At 45.2% G+C, this 22,827-nt stretch overlaps 1 protein-coding gene across 1 annotated transcript in view; it reads right to left on the bottom strand.

Annotated features, from left to right (window-relative positions):
* Positions 1-15,744, bottom strand: part of RHBDF2 (rhomboid 5 homolog 2) — a 73,356-nt gene extending 57,612 nt beyond the window's left edge. The window contains exon 1 of the mRNA XM_066588136.1: positions 15,662-15,744. The gene's annotated coding sequence lies outside the window, so the exon portion shown is untranslated. The remainder of the gene's footprint in view (positions 1-15,661) is intronic.
* Between the last annotated feature and the right edge of the window lie 7,083 nt (positions 15,745-22,827).

Below are 22,827 nucleotides of genomic sequence, written 5' to 3'. Positions count from 1 at the left end.
AGCCAGTAATAGGCAAATGTCAATGTCTGAAGGAACAGAGAAGTGAGTCTGAATGATCTTTGTCAACTACAAAAAGGCAACATATATCCGCTACTCATCTCAGCCATTATAGCTGCACAGTGGTTCCAACCATCTTTTCTAGATGCATTAACACGTGCTTGTATGTACGACTTTTAACCCCTTCAAGCCCACTTTACATATTAACTTTTACTAATACTTTGAGAGTGAATGTAGAAGAAAAACTGCAATCCTGTTATTGATTTTAGCATTTTTACATTTTGCACCATTCATCAGGCAGCATAAATAACATGTTACCTTTATTCTATGAGAAAGTATCATTTGAGCAATAGCAAAGATGTATGCGTTTTCTATGTTTTACTACCTTTGCACAATAGGCAAAATACTTTACGGCAAAAAAAAGGAAAAAAAACGTTTTTAGGTCATTGCATTCCAAGAGTAGGAACTTTATTTTTCTGTTGATGTAGCTTTATGGGCCCTTTCTTTGTAAATAAACCCCTTTACAGAGACCGTATAAAGGCCACAGGCACGCGCCCGCTGCCTGTGACCCTGCATACCTGTCAAACGTCTTCTTCTGTGCGCAGTATAGGCGATGAGGCGGATCTGCGACACTTCTGTAATGCTCATTGCAGAAGTGCCGCGAGAGGGACGGCTTTCATTGACTTCAATGGTAGCCGTCCCAGTGTATCCGCTCTAAAAACAGAGCGCACTGCGATTTTATTTCGGCACGTAGTGGCCGCAAATAACATCTGCTGGTGCGCATAGAGAGGAATCTCCACACACATAAATGGGCACATTGAGCAGCGGGTCGCCCGCGCCTGCTGACAAGTGCGGAATTCGCGGCTCATTTTGCCAAGTGTGTATGAGGCCTAAAGCCTAATATATTTATTAACACTGTGGAGGGTTTGAACAGTAAAATCAATATTTGCAGAAGATAACACAGTAAAGTAATTAAGAGTATACAGTGGCAAATAGATCTGCAAAAACTGGAAGTTGGCAGAAAGGTGGCAAATGAGGTTTAACATGGATAAATGTAAGGTTCTGCACATGGGCAGAGGAAATACATGTCACCATTATATGCCAAATGGGAAACCATGGGAAACACTGAGTAAAAGGGGGATTTTAATTAATTGTAAATTTAACAGCAACAACCAATGTCGGGCAGCTGCTTCCAAGGCAAATAGGATCATGGAGTGCATTAAGAGAGGTCTAGGGGTACATGACAAGAACATTGTACTTCCTCTTTCAAGTCACTGGTCAGACCACACATGGGACATTGTGTGCAGTTTTGGGCACCGGTACTCAGGAAGGACATATAAGAGCTCAAGCGGGTTCAAAGGTGAACTAAAGGAATGGGTAGACTACAATACCCAGAGAGGTTATCAAAACTGGGGTTATTTAGATTAGAGAGAAAAAAAAAAAAAAAAAAAGACGGCTGAGGGGCGACCTAATCACTATGTATAGATATATCAGGGGACAATACACAGATCTCTCCCATGATGGCATAACTATAGGGGATGCAGAGGATAGAAGGGGGTTCTTTACTGTAAGAGCAGTGAGACTATGGAACTCTTCCTGAGGACATGGTGATGGTGATCTCACTAAAAGAGTTCAAGAGGGGCCTGAATGCCTTTCTTGAGTGATGCAATATTATATATTATAATCACTGATTACTTCAGAGCGGTCAGTGATCCAGAGATTATTCTGATTGCCAGATTGGAGTCAGGAAGGAATTTTTTTCCCACTAAAATGAGGAAAATTGTCTTCTACCTCACTGCTTTTTTTGCCTTCCTCCCCATCAATATTGGGGGGTAATAGGCTGACCTGGATGGACATATGTTTTGGTTGTTTTTTTTTTTTTTTCAGCCTTAGGGTGCCTGTCCACAGGCGGGTTTGAATTGCGTTCCCCACAGCAATAATCCGGCCGCGGGGGAACACAATAAAAGCTCTCCATAGCGTTGCTTGCGGGCAGAAATTTGCAGCATGCTGTGAATTACCGCGATTCTCCACGGTCAGCCTCTCTGTCAGATAGGCTGACAGCGGAGATCCATCTGATGGCTCCTGCTCCCGGGCTGCTGAGATCGGCCACAGGATACAGCAATGCCCGTGGACAGGCAGCCTCACACACATTGTTCCCTGACTTTTCAGAATAAGCTGCCGTGTATGTACTTGAGGAACACCATTTCAGGTTATTATATCACGTGTATCCTACATTTATCACACTTCTGTGTGGGGCTGATTTTCTCCCTACTCCCACCTCACCTTTCTATAGACTTCTATGGGCAGCATAAGCCGTCACCCTCCTTTACTTTCTGGTATGCATCTTGTTATCTGTTACTAGATCATCACTTGCCAACAGAAAGTAGGCAGCAAATTAGAAGGGAGACCCCTAGTGGCGGACAATTTAGAGGGATTTTTCATCACAAAAACCTCTAAATTAAATAAAAGCAACTTGTGCTTACGTTTCAGCCGAAGCGATAACTAGCAAAAGTAGTTTGAAAAGTTAGACTATTTGATTTTGATGGGAGAAATAATTCTGCACTTTTGCTATTACGCGTTTAATGTTTAATTAACATGTTAACGTCGTTATATGGGCTGTTACGATTGTAGCAATAGGTGCTTTTTTAGAAACTTCTGCAAAATAAAAACACTATGGAAAAAAAAACACCTTTAATTGTGCTTTTCTTGTTGCAATAAATAAAGCCTGCATAGACTGATAAGGAATTTAAAGGACACTGGTGAAAGGATGCAAGGTGACTTTTTAAAGGCTATTACCTTATTAAAGGGGTATTCCTGAGACTGGGTGAAGTTTTCAAAATTTCCGTTTCCACTTATTGCCATTATTCCAAACATCCATCTAAATCGTCAAACTGAACTTTAGTATCTTTTTTTGTGGACCTGCACCACCGCTGCTTTCCAGTTATCTTCATATTCCCACATTGTTATTTAAAATAGGTCATCAATAGCTGATCAGTTGGGTTGCACCACTCGGGATCCTGGCTGATCAGATGCTTGCAGAGCCAGATATCACTGTGTACAGAGCAGGAAGCAGATAGCGCTGTACATTATGTAGTGGCCAGGTGTGGTATTGTAGGCCCAAATGTCAATAAAACCAATGAACACCCTATAATGCTTCATTTGCTGTTTCTGGACGTGCTACACCTACTGTTTTGGTTGCTGTAGCACGTGCAGAAGAGCTGCGATTTTGAAAGGCGAGCAAAGTGGACAAAGGTTGTCCACACCACACAACCATTCCAAAAGAAAAAAACAGAGCAATGTGTACATAAATATTACAAAAAGGGGATCAAGTCACTGAGTTGAAGCGGTTCTAAGAAGAGTTGGTCCTTAGAAATGATTAAACGTTAAGCACTATCATAGCGCATGACGCCACATGAGTCAAACAGTGAGTGGGCAAACTGATTCATACACAAGGTGAAAGAAGAGGAGCAACCTCAAGGTAGAGATAGACTCGAGTACAACGTGTTGAAAAAGTTAGTAGGTGCTGCCGGCCTGGTGGACCAAAGCTCTGTGAGAGGGTCCATTTACATAGAATGATTGATTAAATTGATTAAATTCCTGCGATCCACTGACTAAACGGTCAACGAGAAGTCTCACTTTTCATTCGTCGTTCAGTTTCTGCATGCAGAAAACGAAGTGATGGATCATTCGTGTAAACTGACATTCACTTGGCTGCCTGTTTTCTGTGAATGGAGGTAGGTGGTCCAGAATGATCCCCGCGCCACCTCCATTCAGTCAGCGATTCCCGAGTAAAAGCACAGGAACGATTATCGCTGGGACAACCTGTCGGGCTTCTGTTGCCCAACAAATCGTCCGATGTTAAAAGCACCCCAAGACTCATCAACAACCAGTCGGCGCATAGTCACTAAAATGAAATTTCACAGGGCCTGCATTCTTTAATAAAAATTGCTTTTATTTAAAAACCAGAAAGTGTGACGGAGTTTCAAGGCAAGCTGACCCCTTCATCAGACAGCTAGATTACACATATATAGATGAATGAAAAAAAGTCCTCATACATCCTTAGGGTTTATGCATATATTGGTCCAAAATACATTGCTGCCTTGTGTTTTTCTGCCTATTGACAGCCTTTGTACTCAGTGCATTCCCCAGCTGAAAAAAAGCAAAAACAAAAAACACATTTGCATTGATTTTGTGACTAAAAACAGCAAATGCGCAGGTTTCCTGTGTATTTGCGCACACCCATTGAAATCAATGCGTTGTATTCACTCAGTTTTACATGCACAAAATTTAAGCGCATGTGAATGAGCCCTTACATCTGTCTGTCTGATGAAGAGGTCTGCGTACCTTGAAACGCTGTTCTTGAAGAAAAGTAATTTTTATTGAAAAACACCAACACTGTCAAACTTGAATTCATCTAAATCACCATCAGACAAGTAGCACCCGAGCTTTTAGCTCTTCCAGACCACTTTCACTAATACATAAAGCATGGCTATAACATACTAATAACCGACACAAAGCCCTGACAATGCTACAGTACTACAGTAAGTGCTGTGTTCTCAGAGCACAGCTGTCCATAGACCTCTACGGAGAGGAATGGTCACTATATCAATACAGCTATGGAAGCTTTTACTATCCTTCACATCGTTAATAGTTCCATCTACGGCAAGTTAAACAAGACCTTGATTAAACAGAACACACAAAGAGGGTTTGATAAGAGCTAATTCACTTGTAAATATACTGTGTGTAAAATATGACGCGCCAAGGAGGATAAGAGCCAATGAGACTGCAGAGATTTCCATCTATAGGCTACGGGAAAAACGTTTACCTAGAGGAAAAAAATGAAATCTGTTACCATAGCCTCCTATATACAAGACCTAGATACAAAGTTATACCCCCAATATCAAGTGTATAACCAACATGGCACAGGATTACGGAGCAACGCATCAGCCAACTGGGCAACTCTAAACACCACCAGGCCAAAATCTCCGAGCATCTCCCTATGTGTACACAAGACCTAGACAAACCCAAGGGTGAAACCAGGCTTGTGGAAATCTCAAGACGATCTTAGGATCCCGGCATACAAAGACATCCTCCACAGTGCCACCCAGCATGGCCCTACAGACCCATCACACCATCCTTCAAGACTGACCTGTTGTCCTCTCGTAGCCGATACCGTAGAAGATGATGGAAGATCCTACGCGCTGCGGAATAAGTTGGCGCTATACAAAGATTATCATCATCATCCGGCAGCCAACGTCTTCCAATCTTTAAGAACGCTTCCTGGCTGTGATAGCTATCCGTATTAACTCTTGCGATTCCACAATATTTTTGGAGGTAGAGCGTTTCCTGCTCCTCCATGAATAAAGGCACAACAAAGATATTAATTGTAGGCTTCTGAAACTGCGAACCACTAGGAGTTAAGTCAGTAGAATACTAGGTGACAGATTTTCAGCAAATAAACAGATGGGTCACCGTGGAAACGGGGAGGAACAGGACATTTGGATTCCAAGATAACCCCCAAACTCAGGAAAGAACATGCGGCAAAAAAAAAAGAAAATTAAAAAAATGGTGTTAATCATTCACAAGATGATAACGAACACGCTGTTCTCTATATAAAAAAAAAAATGTATTGATCATCTATAGACAGACCGTGAACCTTGAAAGTTCTGCACCTCTGTGCGAGTTTGTATCCGAACTACATTTAAGTATATTGTTAGAAAGTTCATTGTTCTATTGGATTATTTGGAGTTAATAAGAAGGGGAGGGGGGGGGGGAGTAGGGAAATTACAAAGAGCATCTCTCGCTTTGGAGGACCTGCCCTGCATTATACAGATCACATATTGATGTGAATGGAAACTCTAATGCTTAAATTCCCCTGTGGTGGCGCTGTATGGAAGTTGAACACTTTTTAGCAGGTTTTCCCATAGATTACATTATCGACGGTGCTGCTAGAACAGTCCATGATCAGTTTATTATCAAAGAAGCTTTAATAAGTAAAGACTTTTCAAAGTGGAGAAACCCTTTAAGCCATTTATAAACGTGATCCTATTTCTCCACCCTGTAGAGACCCTGGAAGAACAAGGGCTGCAGGCACAGACTTAAAGTTAAAGGGTACTTAAGTTTTCAAAAAAATTCCAAAAACAGACAGTTCTTCATTGGCTGCCGTTTCCACACAGTTAAAACTGTCAATTCAGTTTTTCATATAGAATTCCCTACTGTTCTGCTACACTGGTATTTGTAGACCACCTAGAGGTCGGCCAGTATGGTACTGACCAGGACTGCCTATCACAATACACATGCTGCCTTGCATAGTCCTGCTCCAATCAGCTGTAATCTGAATGCCCATCCCTCTGCTGCATGTAGTAACTAGCAACGTCCCCATGCCCCTCTTACTAGAGCAGACTGCAAATACGACCTCTGGTGAAAGCTAGTTTAAACTTGATTTTCAGTGGTCAAACAAACATTTTTAATGCAAGTAAGCAGATTACAAGATTGATGATACTCACATAGACTGTTAGAGGAGAAGTTGTGTGGAAAGTTAGTGCCTATTTAAGATCATGTTATATTATGGCTTGGTGTAAGGCTTGAAGCTCCTGCAGCCTTTGACCCAGGTACTTTGACTTGTCCCATATCTCTATGGCCTTGCTGACATTGTGGTTTTGAACCTGAGCATAGCCAAGTCTGCATAGAGTTGATAAGCACTGTGCATGGCAAAATAGTGGTACTTTAATTTCTTATCGTGTTCCAAAAACATACAGAGGCCAGATGACTTCCAATGAATTTGGCACCAGCATGCATGTATCCGAGATAATAGAAGATTGTGAGCCTGGCAGGTGCCGACGCATCCTCTGTACAGTGTGGCAGGATAGGCTGCCGCCAAATAATGGGAAGTAAGCATAATGTTGAATGCTTTAACAGAAAAAGTGTCTTGATCAGTCACAACATGGCGTTTGTGCTAGTTTTCTGGCTTAAGACCATCCAGACATGACCATGCATGTTAGATGGCCGAATAAGCCAACAGATATCCCTCCCAACCCTCAATACACATTTACGCACAGCGTACATGTGTTCTCAGTGGGGAGTAAGCTAGTGCCAAACGAATCTGGCGGTGGCTCATCTCAGAGAACAAAAGGATCAGGCATGTTGAAATCCAACTGCTCGACCCTTCTCTCCCCAGGAAAACATGGGCTACAAACAAAACCCAAATCGCGGCTGTATAGAACATGCCGCGATTGTGTTCTCGCAATGTAGCAGCCTACATTGCTAATGCGAAGGACCCGTTGGAAAGCATGGGCTTCACATACATGTATTTTGTAGTGCTGTTGCAGCGTGTGAAAGCAGCCTAAGTCATATGCGGATGTGCTGTACATACCTGTTCCAGGTTCCCTTTAAATTACATGTATTAGAAGACCATTTTTAGTAAGTATATTATATTAATTGTGACTGTAAAAGATTTAACTTTTTTACATGTATAGCTGCCTGGGCACTATTTAAATTGACTTTTCTTATTAATTGTATCTAGGGCTTATTTTTGGAGTAGGACTTTTAAGGGAAACGGGGTATCCAATGAGGGGTCTGTGATTTACCACACATTATCCCACTCCAATATCCACAGTTTTTATTTAAATCTTTGGCGAGCACAGCAGGTATCTGGGAAGTTCAGCATCCAGATCAGTTGAATGGATCCAATCTTTAACCCATTAAGGACCAAGCGGGGTAAATATACGGCGCCTGGTCCTGGGCTTAATGCCCCGCGGATAGTAAAATTACGGCAGGGATTTTAAGCCTGCTGCCTCTGTTAGTGACAGCTGATAACCTAGAGGAGAAGGCAGGAGGGGTTAACCCTTTCTGCCTTTTCCTTCCCCGAGTACACAGCACTCAATGAACGCTGTGTACTAGAAAGTGAAAGTTTAACTTTCACTACAGGAGGCGGGAAAGGGGGGGGGGGGGTGTCACGTGACCACCGGGGTTCCCTGCTATAGCAGAGCTACAGGGTCATTCATACTAGACCCTCACCAACTCTGCCAGTGACTAGTGTCTCTACAGGGGATGTTTTTCCCTATAAGGCCGCCTGCAAAAGGCCGGATTGGATCCCGCTGCCAGAATTCTCGCAGCGGGCTCCGACCCGCGCCCTTGCAGTTACCAGTGCGGCTCACGTACTTCCACGTCTGCTCTGCGATGTGTTCTTTTCGACACTTGTGACAGAACCCCAACAATATCCCACAACGTAGACGACCGTGGGAATGCTCCTTTACTAATATATTGGTACTATGAACGTTCCACCAATATCCTGCTGTGGGATAATAGTAAGGGCAATTCATTTGTAACTGAGCAACAAATAACTTTTTATGGCCCTGGGCAATCCTTTTAAATGAAACTCGTCACAACCTTCTCACCCCTACAACTGACAGCGCTCCATTCAGTCTCCTCCTACGGGGCGCAGTGAGAACAGTGAACATGGGACCCCGATCTCGTGATCGGCAGGGGTCTCAGCAAGGAATCCCTCACTGATTACAAGTTATCTATTATCTTAGATAGGATACAACTTGCAATCTTGGAACAACCCCTTTAAGTTTCTACAAAAGCAAATCACAGACATGATAACCGCATAAAACTTGTTGAGACAAGAGTTATCACCTACTTTCAGCTTTGCCGAACCCATTCCCTCCTGCCCCCCCCCCCAATCTAACGAGAGACGGGGGGTGAGTAAAGAAATCGTTACTTCTGCTGTCACACATGGCAGGGCTGAACGACAAGAAAAAGATAAAGAAAAAAATCAATATGTCTGATCTTCTTCTCCCTTGCAAATGAGCAGTCAGTGATGTCTGCCAGCGGGTACAGAGATTTGATATGGTTGACGTGGAACGGTCAATAAAAACACTGTGTTAAAACAGGCTAAAGTGCATTTCCACTTTCACAAATAAATGGTTTTTATCGCCCCAATGCATCTGAAATTAGAACTGAAGCAACTGTGAAAAAAAAAATTGATTAAAAAATTCGCACTGCTTTTGGTATACAGCTACAGTACATATTTATGTGTTTCCATGGTGACAGGCTGCAAACAAACTCCATGTAGCCTTCTGCTGCCATACTCCAATCTTTGTCTCATAATTTACTAATGTACATTTGCTAGGTTTGCAGGAAGAAGTAGGGGATGAAATAGAGTATAGGTACTTTCACAAGGACCGACAGACACGAGTAATTGCTCAAGAGTCATTACGGGTGACTGTTGGAGCGTGTAAACACAGGACTCAGCAGGGCAAGTGAGTGAGAGTCACTCACTTGTTGGAGTCGTGCAGTTTGTAACTCACCTAAAAACCCAGCCAACTGTCAGCCCGTGTGAACAGGCAGTCGCTCAGCTATAAAGGACTGCCTGTTTATTCTGAATGGAGGCGGGCAGCTGGCCGGAAGAGATCTCTGATGCACTCCGCCTCCATTCAGTGAGTGATCATTGCTCCTGTATAACAGTCATTCTGTGTAAAGTACACTATGAGTCAGGCTACACATGGAGGAAACGGGAAATTTTGAATGAAGTTGCTTCACTTCTCATTTGGTATGCAACAGAGCACAAAATAAAAAACTTGTCCTCAAGTTGACAACTTGGTGACTTGAAGTTGAAGCGCTACATGCATATCTTGTTCAGAAGGAAAAGGGCCCACAGATTAACTTTTGGCAAAGTTGATTGGCACTCGTTCAGGTCCTTTTCCATAGAGCAATAATAGCACAACTGTGTGTGCCCGAACAATCATTAATACGGTCACTCGGCACATACAGTTTCATTGTTGCCTGCAGCGCCTCCCTGTTTACACAGAATCAAATGCTGCCAAGAGCAGATGATTTTTGGTGCAGAATAAAAGTTGTGAGCTCCCGAAAAATGAGGATTTGCTGAATGCCAGCACCTTCACACAAGGCAGTGAATGAACGATCCGACAAACATTCATTCCCAGTTATCGGCCAGTGTAAAGGGGCCTTTAGTCTGTGTTCTGATAACATCTGTGCCTTCTATCGGAGATGTGCATTGGGAGTCATCCCTGACGTACACATTTGATCTATGCCACTATACAGACATAGTGGACTATAGGCTCTTGGAATGAAAAATTATACTGCGATTAGAGATGAGCGAGCACGCTCGGATAATGCAGTTACTCGAGTGAGCATCGCTCTTCTCGAGTAACAGCATTCTCATCCGAGCATGCTCAAGGGTGGGCAGGTGGGGTAGCGGGGGGGGGGGGGGGGAGGGTGGGAAGAGTGAGAGAGATCTCTCTCCCCACTGCCGCCCACCCGAGCCTACTCGGACGAGGATGCAGTTACTCGAGCAGAGCGATGCTCACTCTGTGATATACACATTTCACCTCTGACTGCAATATATACATTTTGGCAGGATGCGTCCATCCATTGTGGATACAAGCACTTTTCCGCGTGGATGTACACTATGCACAGCGTATCGTCCGGCATTCTGGCTTTACTGTTGAGGTTGTGAGCTTTTCCGCCACTCATACACAACGTTATTTGCGTATGGGCAACGGGACATTTGCATCGATTGACTTGAAAGGGGGGGGGGGGCGTCCGTGCAGAATCTGCGCAAAAATAATGCATGCTGCAATTTGTATTTCACTCGCAGAAAACGTAATTCCTAACTACACACATGGGCTAAGTTGCGAAAGCTCATGCCTTCCAATGGCCGCACACTACCTCGTATCGTCCGCGTGGCTGCCGATCGTGGAATACGCAAAACAAATCCACCTGTTAGAGCCCGACTTAAAGAAAAGAGGTATAGCCGTGTGTATTTGCCCAGCAAACAAAACACTCTTTGTGGTTTGTCGGGTATACGGGGCCCTACCGAGATGTTCGGCATACAGGTCAGGAACTTTCCCAGTTTATAAGCCAAATGCAATGTAAAAATGTTATGTGAACAAAGTCTTAGTGGCACTTAACTCAGGTTCAGGGGGCCTATAGAGGGTTTACTCTGCATACAGATTATATTGACTGTTAACCCCTTAAGGACCAAGCACGGTAAATATACGGCGCTTGATCCTGGGCTTTAATCCCTGCCGATAGATGTACGGCGCGGGATTAAAGCCTCTGTTCCTGCAATCAAGCAGAAGCAGGTCGGGTCCTCAGCTGTTAAACACAGCAGAGACCCCCAGGAGAAGGGAGAAGCGTTTTTTAACCACTTCTGCCTTCTCCTTTCCCGGGTACATAGCGCTCAATGTGTACTACTACGCGATCCGCTGATCACATGACCACCGGGTCCCCCTGTTACAGCAGAGCTGCAGGGTCCTAGCAGACCCTGATCAGCTCTACCAGTGATTAATGTCACTACAGAGGGATGTTCTCCACTGTAACTGGGGCTCCTATGGATACATCAGCTACAGTGAAAAAGTGTGAAATAAAGGCAATTAGAATGTCCTCAGGGGTCTTATATGACAACAGGGAGGCCATATGATAAAAATAAAAAAATAGTTACAAAAAAAGTAAAAAAAATTACAGAATAAGGCCTAATGTCCACGGCCGTGATGGGCTTCACAAGCGGAATACCGCAGTTGAGCCCGTCATGACGCCCCCCCCAGAGACCCCATACTTGCCTCCAGATCCGCGGCCCGACGTCCCGCACGACGTGCTGGCAGTGTCACGTGACGCATCGGCTGCATCACATGACGCGGTAGCTGGGGAAGCGTTTTCACGCTATCTTCCGCTGTGCTACACAGAGGAACATAGCGTGACGGACGGCTTTCATTGAGTGCAATGGAAGCCTTCCGCGCGTACGCCCGCGGCAAATAGAACATGCCGCGGGTGATTACGAAAGAATTCACAGGGCGGAATTCCACGGTGGAATTCCGTACCGTGAGCATTGTGCTATTAGGTTCAATAGAACCTAAAAGCTGCAGGGCAATGCCGCGGATTTCCGCCGTAATACACGGCGGAAATCCGCCCATGGGAATTAGTCCTAAAAATATGAAAAAGAAAATGATCAGCCAACCCAAACAGTCGCTCTCTGTAATCCAAAACTATACATCATATACATCAAAACATCTGACCCAAAAGGAGGAACTCATTCCTATATTTTAGCGTAAATATACTAATTAAAAAAAAAATACAACTATAAATATTAAAAAAAAGAAGAGGTTTTTTTTTTTAGCTTTTTACCCCCAATAAAAAAAAAACAAGAAAAAAAATCTGTGAAAATGAGATATTAAAAAAAATAGCCCTGTGTGTCACGGGGAAAGAACGAAGCAAAAGTGATTTTGGTAGCTGAATGGGGAAAAAAAAAAAATAGGGCATTAAAACCCCCACAAGGGTAAAATCCCTAAAAAGTTGGTCCTAGAAGACCAAAACAGCCTATAAGGTGTAGGAGCGTCTGTGATGCCCTTGTGTAAAGAGCGGCTGAGTCATATAAGGGAAACCATCTGATAACCGATACTGAAACCAACATACGAAATACTTTCAGCATCTTATCACTTTGGGTTGGCTACAAGGAAGTCTTGCCTTCAGTTTGTAAGAAAGGAGGAGAATATGTAACAAAAACACATACCATAAACTATAGGTTGGGCTCACACGACCATATGCGCAAAACCCTGCCTTGTTCACGCAAAGTTTTACCGCTGTGTAGCCGGCAGTGATGCGGCCAGTTACCGCGTAGGGAAGCGATCTTGTACTGTGCAGGACCGCGTATTTCTCGCACGCCGTCATGGTTTCCTTGCTTTCCAAAATTTCCTGCAGCGTCAATTCACAATGGTGCATATACACGCCATCCAAACGCAATGTAATTGTGTATGGGCGGCGTTGATTACGCGCCCATAGAGAGTAATGGGCTCTAACTTGTGACGCGCATCAAAAACACATGTCTGAAGATCGCAATTTCCCAGAAGTGAGGTGTTTTTGAATATTGAATATTATGTCGCGCTTGACCGTATGAATGTAGCCTACCCTTGCCATTCTTTGTGCTGTCAGCGCACCCCTTCACCAGTGGCCTCTAGGGAGCGCAGCGCCGCTGGTCAGGTGATGTGGAAGGGGTGCGAATTTTGACTTTCTATTGCGCAAATGCTGCGGATCTTGCCACAGAATTTTATATTTAATGGGTCGTTTTGTGAGAAAAACTCTCCTGAACACACCGAGGATGTGCGCCCCTCTGAGCAGCGAGCGCCACAGCGTCCTACAACCTACTACCCTACGCCCCAATTACTGACCATAATACGGTAGGATCGCTGTGCCAGCGCAGTTCATAATCCTAGAAAATCAATACACTGCTGTCATATAGAATTTCATGGCCGCAGGACGGCGGGAACACGTTTATGACCTACAAACTTATTACTCCACGCCTAGGCTTAACCTCTTCACTCCCAACCCTGCCTGGTGAGATACATTAAGGGGAATTAGAGCATAAGAGACACAAAGGACGAGCGATAGGATGTGGAGACGGAGGACTAGGCAGGATGCAGCTGACATAACAGTATGATCTAACCCCCGGCAGCATATAACAGTTATCCAGCAGGCCTCATTCACACCGGCGGATATGTGATCCATATTACTACATGGACAGCAGAAGCCACATTGATTTATATTGGGGGATTCAGATATGCGCTTTTCATGTGCATATTTTCCATGTGTGAAAAAAAATCATAGCATGTCCTATTTGGCGCAAAATTGCCCATTAAAGGCAAAGGGATCATATACTTATGCAAGATATAGGAGTATCTAGGCATGACGTGACGGCAGAAGAAATTTATGGGACCTTAGTGGGGGGAGGGGGGGGGGGGTTGAGCATGAAAAATGCAGTGCATATGTTCGCTAAAAAACCTCCCAAAAAACACAAAGACGACCAAATAAGCAGTTTCAGTCTGCGCAAATGCTGCGTATTTCATGGACCAGTGAGAAAAATCCCTTACAGAGGCAACGCCACAGCCTATATAGGCAGTCACATATGGAAGGGTACAAGTATGGAACGACCCAGTAGAACACTCCCAGCTCATTTATATGGAGTCATTGAAGGTCCAAGGTGAAGTATCTGCCACCCATGTAAGGGCTGTCTCACACGAGCGGATGGTCACTGCGTATTACGCATGCAGTTTTCACATGCGTAATACGCAGTACCAATCTCTTATACACCGCCATGTTACCGTTCACACAAACGTGCGAAATGTGTGCACGAAAAAAATGTCAGCATGTTCTTAGCGTGTATTACAAGTGCATACACGCCAAAATAATTAAAGCGGAGTGGTGGCACGCAGCAAATGCGCATGTCTTCACTCACGCAAGACATGGCGAGTGGAGTCGATAAAGGTGCATTGATTTTCACTGATCCACTTACACTAGCGGTTTTTAAAAAAATTGCGTATAATACTTGCGTTAAAAAAAAGAACGCAGTATTTTACCGCGTATTATGCATGACGGAGCGCTATTGTTCTCGGGGGGTGCGTAAAAACGCTATCAATACGCAGTTACATTACGTATGTGCAGCGTTTATACGCATCGTCGCTAAGCGACAGAGTGGGAAAAGAAAGAAAAAAGTCAGATACGCGGTCATGCGCAGTGCAAAAACCGCCTTCCTATGCAGCCATATACTTGTACACTGCCAGAATAAATACCATCTTTATGGCCGGCTCACACGAGCGTATACATAAAACACTCTTGTATAACGCAACGTTTTTACGTTTTACCGCTGTGTGAGCCGGCCCTAAAGATGGAATGTAGTATATTCGTAAATATCATCCATAATTATAGATAATATTGTTAAATATCGATCAACATCCCCCCCCTTCCCCTTTATTAATAAGTGAGGGTCCGTCTGCACCGGCACCTTGACATCAGAAATGTGCATGGAAAGAAACGTGTAAAACAAAAAAAACGCACGCGTTTTAAGTATACATTTATGTTTTTAAACTATATATTCTGCATAAGTTTTAATCCATTTTTGATATGAAAACACACGTTTTCACTGTAAACTAAGTTTACCTTGTGTAGCCCCTGATCGCGGTCGCTGCCCTGGGATCCACAAGCAGACAACAGGTACATATAGCATCCTGTATCCAACATACATATATAACGCCTCGGCTGCAACTGCCTAATATACAGGAACGCACAGTTTAAAAAGGAGTTCCCCCCCCAAAAAAACTTTGTAACAAAATGCACCTTTCCAATTTCCCTTCGTCCTGCCGCGGTCCATTGTGGCGCAATGACATCACATGACTAACAGCCAACTGTTACATGTGATAGGGTGTTATTAATGGGCATCATATCAATACTGGGATCAGGAAACACCCACCCAAAATGATCCAGGGTACTCTAGATGGCACATCGTTACATCATAAACCCCCCAACTTGGAACAGTAACTATATTACAAAGTGTCACAATATATCAGTTTATCCTACCATCAAACCCTTTAAAGACAAGTTCATATTTCCTCCATAGGTTAACGGGGCTGGATCACAGCAAAGCCTATAGAGAAGTATGAACTCCATAGTCTATGCAGAAGTGCACGAATACTGTAGATCAGTGAGGCTCAAACTCCATAGAGAGCTGGCTGATAACAGGAAACAATAGATTACATACAACTGAAGGGGAAGCGAGCGGAGTTGGAGCTTAGCGTCCAGTTGAGGAGGTGGAGGGCAGCGTCCACACCGCGCACAGGTGTCCGAAGACCCGCCCAGCCCGCAGGCCACTCACCTGAGTGCTCTCCGCTGCTCCCCGCGCGCGCTGCCCGGCCGCTCACTCCAACACAAACGCACTTTCTGGGCGTGGCCGAAGCGAGGCAGCTGGATGGGCGTGGTTGATTGGTTGTGGGCGTGGTCGAGGCTGGACTTCGAATGCGGAAGTCAACGGGGAGACACGTGGGTGGGTGATGATGAGTCAGGAGTGGAGAGCCCCGGAGAGGGGCGGTCATGTGAGGAGCCCTGTGTGCCCTCTCTGTGGGGCGCTCTGTTATGTCCCGTGGGCAGTGAGCTGCCGGATCGAGTTCTGTCTGTGCTTGACAGGACGTGTGGAGGGAGGGGGCGGCTGAGAGTTCCCGGAGCTTGTTAGGGCTCGTAGTATTGGGAATGTATCAGTGGAAATACTGAGGCAGCTGTTGGGGATTCGTCAATGAATGGGCAGGCATAAAGTCACGATCAGACTAGCCTGTACTCCGTGTTGCTTTGTATTGTGTTCTTCTGTGGTGATGTAAATAAAGTTTAGCGAATTTCTGAGACTAATTGGTCTTGTTGCCCATAGCAACCTGGAGTCACGCTGTTGTTAAGACCAGCCGTCATGTCTGACAGGAAAAGCAAAGTGTTCTTGTGGCTCATAATAACCAAGAAATAAACACTGAACTCTGGTTGCTATGGGCAACAGGGACATTATGTTTGGCGTATACTGTCAGACCGACTTACGCCCCCATATAAAAACGTGTATTTGCGCATGCATAAGCGTAAAAGTGTTTTGCGGAACGAATATGCGTTTTTGCACGCTCATCAGCATATTTCACTGTATTTTTGTAGCCCGCTAGACGCGTTCATTTGCACGCGGCAAACAAAGGCGCATCGGTTAAAATGGCTATGAGCTCCAGATGTGTTCTTTTTCCAGCGGAATAACGCATTATATCACGCATCTCCTTCGACGAGTCGATTTATCTTTGACCGAGTAATTGATTTCGGGGTTCGCTCGTGCGGCCTGTTTATACCGGCTGATACATCATTGGCTCGTTCAAATGAGAAATCGCTCAGTCTTTCACATTCGCGGTATAAGTGAAGTATTTGCAGTATCTCGCTGCCATTCGCGGTCTCTGCCGGCAGAGACGGTGTTTACAAACATCGGTAAAACGGGAGATCCGTAGCGGTTTACTGATACGTTTGTGGACATGAGGCCTAAAATGAACAAAGGGCAAAAAGTGAATGATTATCATCCGGCCATTGGTGGCATTCAGAATGAATGATTGTCATTCACTTGTTTGAATGATTTTTTTGAACATCATCATTCCGTCTAAAAGGGCCTTAAGGCTGGGTCCTCACAGTGCGGAATCACGCCGGAAATCTTGCGGCTTTGCCACAGCGAAAAAACGTGAGATTTCCGCCGGGAAAGCGCTGCTTCAGAACTCGCAGCACTTAACCGCGGATTTTGGAGTTGCTTGGCCACATGCTTTTCCGTTGTGGCCAGCTATCCCATAGACAGCATCACGGCTGCAATGGGGGGGGGGGAGGCATGCTGCAGCCAGGGAATCCGTGCCGTAGCTCCGGCTTTGCCGCAACGGATTGGCTGTCCTGTGTGGACGTGATTTTTGACAAATCTCGTCCACATGGCTGCCTAATCTCGGGATTAGCGGTCGCAAGCGGATTTGCCGCAGCAAAATTTCGCACTGAATTTCCGCGGTAAATCTGCCCTGTGTGAACCAGGCATAAGTCCTGGAAAGGGACTCTAAAGGGATTCTAAATCCAGAGCATGCCTATTTATGCTGCGGATTCCTGCTGATGCATACAGCCCTCGCAATATCAGGGTTGAAATCTGCCGGCAAAATCCGCACCGCCTAGGTATGAATTTGGCCGCTACGGAACTTATGCATAGTTGCTGCGGGTTTTCCACTGCGATTACGCTGTGTATGAAGGCACGTTCAGGCAAACTGGACTTGGGTGAGTGCGACATTGGCCCAGGAAATCACGCTTGTCAACGTGCGTTTTATCCACGAATGCAAGCCAATTTACGGCGAAAAATTCCCTTACGTCGCTTCTCGTGCAATAGCGGATCGGAAGTGTTTTCCATTGATTTCACTGGGAAACCTCGCATCGCGCTCACATGCACAGCATGCGAGACATTCAAGGTCCCGTTGAAATCAATGGGCGATGCGTTCCGAGGAACGCAAAAAAAGAGGGCATGTTGTGATTTTTTTTCTCGCAGCAGCGCTCATGTGAATGACTACATTCAAAAGAATCGAGTTCATATTCGCACAGGTTTTCTGCATCTCGCAACGCACAAAAGTTGAGCGTAATAAGCATTCGTGTGAAAGCAGCCTACGGCCGGATCCACGCGGGCTAGAAAATTTCGCTAGAAAATCATCACTACAAAACGCATGTATGTGAAGCGGAAGATAGCGTGACAGACGGCTTCCATTGACTGCAATGGAAGCCGTCCGCACGTACGCCCACGGCAAATAGAACATGCTGCGGGTGATTTCACGGGGCGGAATTCCACGGTGGAATTCCGCACCGTGAGCATTGCACTATTAGGTTCAATAGAACCTAATAGCTGCAGGGCAACGCCGCGGATTTCCGCTGGAATTGCTGAATAGGGCAGAGGTGTTGCAGAAAATGATAATGTCCGTCCAGCTAGGTGTTCGTTAGTATTCCATAGCAACTGAGGCTGCAGGGGGTTTGTACGGGATGGAATAGTAACAAACACCTACAGCAGCCGTGTGCTTACAGCACCTGTGATGATGTCACTGTCATGTGATCAGTCACCTGTGTGGGAGCAGTCTGGGGTCACATGACCAGGGGGTGATCAGTGTGTGCAGGACTCGACTGTGCTGCTTTTCATCCCTGTTGTATGAAAAATGTGTATAACAGAGCTGTATGTGATGTATATGTAGCAGTGCTGTGTGTGTGACATGCATGTAGCAGAGCTGTGTGTGTGATGTGCATGTAGCAGAGCTGTGTGTGTGATGTGCATGTAGCAGAGCTGTGTGGAGCTTTGTGCCACCAGAAGCACTGGCACATATAATTTCCTAATAATTACTAACACTTACCTATTCCTCCTCAGCAGGTAAGTATTGACTTTTATTTTTTTTTTTAATGACAGAACCCCTCTAGGACCCCTGCACACGGGCGGAATTTCCTGCAGAATTTCCGCCTGTGCCCGCTGCCATTGGATTACATTGGATAATCCTATGAAAACATGCGCGAAAAACAAATCACGTTCTATTTCTGTGCGGGTCTTGCAGAGGCCTGCACAGCAATGCCACTGGTGACGGGCCGACTCCGCTCTGTGCATGCGCCGGCTAACCAGCAGCTGGCACATTGTGCAGAGAGAAGACGCCGGGAGCGGGTGAGCCACAGGGCTGTGCAGGGGCACACGTCCGCATCCCACCAAGAATTCTCGCAGCGGGATCCGACCCGGCTGTCTGCAGGCGGCCTTAAGCAGTGCTTGAAGATTTTGTGTTGTGAGGCACTGATTAAACAAACTGTTGATTTTCAAAACTTGTCATCTGAGTTTGTGGTGGCCTTTGGTCTGTCAGACCTCTTCCTGTTAGTTTCCTCCAGTTGCCATGTGGTTTTTGATGGTACAGGAAACTGTACTGCCTGCCACTTCGGCTTCCTTGGCAATTTCTCTGTAGGACAGAGCTACACTTTTAGACGCTTGAACGAGTGATTAACATTATTTGCTGGACTCGAACAGTGTTAGGCCACTCTCACACATGCGCTGCGGTTTTTACAGCAGGTTTTAGCACACCCCATCATTGTAATGGGTCATGAGGGGCGCTAAACATGGCAAAATAGAGCAGACAGCGTTCAAAAATCGAGTGTATGTCTGAGAGACCCTATTGAAATCAATGGGAGCGTTATACCACAATTACTGCGCCGTTCAAAACACTGGGGTAAATCTGACATGTGTCACTTTAACATAGAATAACTCCGTAAAGGTTTTGCATATCCAAGTGATTCTGACAGTGTTTTTTTCGCCACATATTGTACTTCATTTAGGTGGTAAAAATAGACCAATAGAATTTGTGAATATTTATTAAAAGTGCCAAAAATTGGGAACATTTTGAAAACATTGTTATTTTTTTCACATTTTTAACTGTATGGCCGCCTGCAGACGGCCGGGTCGGATCCTGCTGCGAGAATTCTCACAGCGGGATGCAGACCCGTGCCCCTGCAGAAGCCTGCGGCTCACCCGCTCCCTGTGTCTACGAAGCTCTGTGATGTGCTGGCTGCTGCCCAGCCGGCGCATGCGCAGAGTGGGGCCGGCGGCTCTTCACTGACATTTCTGTGCGGGCCTCTGCGAGCCCCACACAGAAATAGAGCATGCCGCGATTTGTTTTCCATGTGTGATTTCCCGCAGACAAATCGTGGCCATCTGCCTAGGATTCTAATGCAATCCTATGGCAGCGGCCACGGGCGGAAATTCTGCGGGAAATCCTGCCGCAGAATTCCTGCCCGTGTGCAGAGGACCTGACTTGTAACCTAAGACTCATAGGTGTCAGAATGATAGATACCCTCACAAATGACCCCAGTTTGAAAACTGGACCCCTTAACGAATTCATCTAGGGGTGTACTGCGTATTTGGAAAGTTTTTGAATGAATCTAAGCAAGGCAGAAGGAAAAATTACGATTTTCATTTTTTTGGCAATTATGTCATTTTAAAAACAGTTTTTTTCTACAGCCCACATATGGATGAACACCTTCACCCCAAAATGGATCCCCCTGTTTGTCCTGTGTTCAGAGACATACCCATTGTGGCCCTAATCTTATGTCCATATGCACAACGGGGCCCAAACCGAGAGGAGCATTGCACTTTAACTTTTACATGATCGCCATTATCTGTTGGTAAATGGCGATCACATGACCATGGACTGCTCACTGCGGCCCTCGGTCACTGCTCCATGCTCTCTGCTACCTTTAGTAGCCAAGAACAAGGTGATTTTAAATTTCCTGGGCCCTGCCCAGCTTCTGCGCTGACGTCTGCCATTTTGCCGATGGGAGCATGCGCCAAAGTTAGGGAAAGGTCCGCGGATAAAGATCCCGTCAGGGGACACCGTTAGAGGCCTTAGATAAGCAATTTTACCTCCCCTCACGGATCAGAGTTCCATAGTCTTGCTGCTCTTATAGTGAGAAACCGCTTTTATGTTGGTGTTGAAACCTTCTTTCTTCTGGATGTAGAAGATGACCCCTTGTCAGTCACAGGCCTTGGTGAAACGAGAACAGGAGGGAGATCTCTGTATTGACTTGTCAGTCTTTTTCTAAACTAAATAACTTTAATTTTGATAACTTCTCTGGGTATTATAATTCACCAATTCCATTTATTACTTTAGTTGACCATCTTTGAACCCACTCAAGCTCTGATTTGTCCTTCTTGAGTAGGGGTGACAAAAACTTAATAAAATATTCCATGTGTGGTCTGACTAGTGACTTGTAAAGAGGAAATACAATATTCTTGCCATGTGCCACTGGGCAACGCTCTTCTAAGAAACCTTGGGTTCTGACTTTCATATGGATGTTACTTTGACACCTACTTAAAGGGGCACTAACTTTTTAGACAACTTAAGACCATCTACTAGCTTGTGATAGGCCGCCTGCAAACGGGCGTGTCGGATTCTGCATGCGGAATTGTAGTGTCCCAGAACAACATCCTGGACCCTTCCATAATTGTCATACATGTTCTGTCTTATGTGGATGCACTGTGCAAAACTGTCATATCAATTTTCAGTATGTATGTTGCACAAATGCGGCATCTGAAGGGTTAACTCCCATAAAATCATTGCCTGTCAGCTCTGCTGCTGAATGTATCTATCCTACTGTGTCATGTGGTACAAGTGAGGTTATAAATGTGAGTGTCTGAGAGCGGGAAAGGTTGTTGATGGTCATCCATCTACCCATGCAGTGATGCAGGGAAGCACCTTTAGCTTCCTTGCATTGAAAATGGAGAAGAAGGAGAGGCTCCCTTTGCAGGAGCTGAGGATCTTCCCTCTTCCCCCATCCGCTGGAGAAACCGCAGGGGCACAGGGAGACACCTCTGTTTTTCTTGTGTCTAATATGGAGGAGAAGGAGAGACATTCCTACCGTATGTGAAATGCATGGGAGAACGAGTGAGTTACCAAATTCCCTCCAGAGTGAGAGCAACCCCCAAATAATTCTGTATAGAGCAACCCACCGTACCAGGTACCCATTCACACTACAGGCATCATGGTTCCTTTGTGGCCGTCCTCTATTGGGATCACCACACAGAGGTACGTGATTGTGACACCCATGCGGATGTTGTGCAGGGTGCATCTAGGCTAAGCCTTTCTTCGATAATTGTCTGCCAGAGTGTATGTGGAGAGACTCCTACCTTTTACCTCCTCCAGAGTATACCCAATTTCCAGGATCGGTGACATATAGATAACATGGACTATAGGGCCGTATTGTTCCTGTGTTTCCTCCCAACCTCTGAGCTACTGCCTGTAACTTTATGCAAGTGAATGATACCTGTGATTACCTGTTATTTCAAGTTTATTCAAGTAAAGTTTTGCCGGGTCTCAACCGTTCCTGAGGGTCTGAGGTACGATACACAAGTCTGTGTTTATTACTCTGACGCATAGAATAATGGTGTGGGGGAACTGTGGCGTCACAACGTGATATATATATATATATATATATATATATATACCTCTACAAGAATTCCCCCTTGTGTTACCACTTGGCGACACCGTGACAAGGACTAGGTGTCCGGCCATACGCACTGTAAGTGTATTGGGGTGTTACAGAATCCGACCCTGTGCCCAGCCGGCGTCCGCATGGGAGTCTTTTTGCTGTACTGCAGATGGTCCGCACGGCGAACCATTGGACTTGCGCAGTATAAATTTTTTTTCTAAATCACTGGCTAGTGATGACCCATAATCCACGACTTTTCTGGAATGTCATAGCGGAAGGGCTGCGGATCAGAAAGCTTCTATTGGCTTTAACGGAAGCCGTCCGTGTGGAGCCCACACAGAATCGCAGCGTGCTGCGATTTCTTCTCTGCGAGTGGAAAATTGCATCGATTTCTGCTTGTGAAGATGAAATCATAATTTTCTATAGCATGCTATGGGCTATATTTGCTGTGGAATCCGTAGGCAGATGCCAGCTCCGGATTCCAAAATGCAAATTCACCCGTTATACACCAGCTGTTAT

This window comes from Eleutherodactylus coqui, chromosome 13, assembly GCF_035609145.1.
Source record: "Eleutherodactylus coqui strain aEleCoq1 chromosome 13, aEleCoq1.hap1, whole genome shotgun sequence".
Classification (NCBI taxonomy): Eukaryota; Metazoa; Chordata; class Amphibia; order Anura; family Eleutherodactylidae; genus Eleutherodactylus; species Eleutherodactylus coqui.
The sequence above is the reverse complement of the archived record's forward strand: the minus strand, read 5'-3'. Positions and strand labels throughout refer to the sequence as shown.